This window comes from Coffea eugenioides, chromosome 2, assembly GCF_003713205.1.
Source record: "Coffea eugenioides isolate CCC68of chromosome 2, Ceug_1.0, whole genome shotgun sequence".
In the NCBI taxonomy this organism is placed as follows: Eukaryota; Viridiplantae; Streptophyta; class Magnoliopsida; order Gentianales; family Rubiaceae; genus Coffea; species Coffea eugenioides.
In genome coordinates this window covers 73,843,912-73,845,504 of record NC_040036.1, presented here as the reverse complement: position 1 = coordinate 73,845,504, position 1,593 = coordinate 73,843,912, and the positions used below count along the sequence as shown (strand labels likewise).

Genomic DNA, 1,593 nt, shown 5'->3' with positions numbered 1-1,593 from the left:
CAAATTTCAATAATGGAGCCATAAGCTATTGGATATCTCGAGGAAATGGAATAAATTATTAAAAAAGAAAGAGAAATCTCTTATGCTTTAATTGGTTAATGAAAATAAGACAAGGGAAAAGAAACCTAATTAGCAATTAAACTACTCAAATCATATACTTTTAGCAGCTGAACTATTTTTTTTTTTTGTTAAAATTAGATATTTTTTGTTTCCAACTGTACATTCAATCTATATCTTACATATATAAAGTGTGATAGCCTTTGTGAACAGTGCAGGATGAGCCGGTTATCACGTGATTCTTGTGGCTTTGAGGGGTGTTTTGGTCCTATTTTTGTGGCTTTGAGGGGTGTTTTGGTCCTATTTTTGTGGCTTTGAGGGGTGTTTTGGTCCTTTGTCATTCGGTGTTAGTGGCTGCGCTGGAATTTCCTTTGTCTGCGTGGCTCTCATTCCTTTCTTCTCATCCGCGTGGCTCTCATGCTTTTCTTCTCATTCTTGGCCTGTTCTTGGTTTGGGAGCACCGCTTTCAATTCTCATTCTTCTTCTTAGCTTTCTCTGGCCAGTGGCGGCAGCAATTTTCGGTCAGCAACTTTCTGCTCACAATTTTGGCAGTCACCGATTCCTAGCGGTCAGTGGGCGGTGGGGGACGATTTTGCTAGCCAGAAATTTCTGCTCACAATATTGGCACTCACCGATTCTTAGCGGTCAGTGGGCGGTGCGCGGTCATTATTCTTAGCTTTCATTCTCAGCTTTCATTCTTCTTAGCAATTTTTTCTTAGCTTTCATTCTTCTTCCCTTCTACTGCATAGCTGCGTGAACACGAAAAGCATGAGTGAACTATCGATCTAGAAGTCCGCGTCTTCTTAGCTTTCATTCTTCTTCCCTTCCACTGCATAGCTGCATGAACACGAAAAGCGTGAGCGAACTGTCGATTTAGGAGTCCGCTGTCAATCTTGTTTTCAAAGAAGGGGAATTTAGTAAACCCACCGCAGGTTGTCGTTCAAACCTTCCCCCTCTTCAAACTCGGCTGCGGGCGCAGTAGCACCAACTATGTGTATTACCAGCTTTTGTTTCGTGCGATGGGTTGGACTTGGTTTTTGGAGCTTAATCCCCTCCCATTCCTCTTCCTCTGCTTTGCTTACATAAAATTGTGTCTTTGTTTGCCCTTTTACAATCAAATTGTTTATGTTTTTTTTTTGTGGAATTTATTTCAGTTGGTTTCCCGTTAATCAATTTGTACCATTTTTTTTTTGTAAACAGTATATTCTCGAAAAGTTGAAACTTGTTGAAGAAAGGCAAATGGAAGGAAGGGACTCACTTTGTTATCTCTAAGCAGGTTTATATCAATCAGTTTGCATTACAATTGTCAAAGGAATTTAGCTTCTTAGATTCCAGTTAGGAAGAAAGACTTTGGATAGTGGACGTCGATTTTAGTGCTGAACCACTATAAATCTTCTTTTTAATTTTACTGCATTTTGTTTACAGTTTGTTTCTATTAACTATCATTTCCCATATCAATCTATTTCCCATTAGGTTGGCCTATGTGGGAGAACAATACACACACAAACAATTTATTTTATTTTATTTTTTTTTTTG

At 38.8% G+C, this 1,593-nt stretch overlaps 1 long non-coding RNA gene across 1 annotated transcript; it reads left to right on the top strand.

Annotated features, from left to right (window-relative positions):
• The first annotated feature begins 581 nt into the window (after positions 1-581).
• Positions 582-1,479, top strand: LOC113762754. The gene is made up of 2 exons (XR_003467258.1): positions 582-701; positions 1,258-1,479. It is a non-coding gene; the product is annotated as an uncharacterized LOC113762754 (long non-coding RNA).
• The last annotated feature ends 114 nt before the right edge of the window (positions 1,480-1,593 follow it).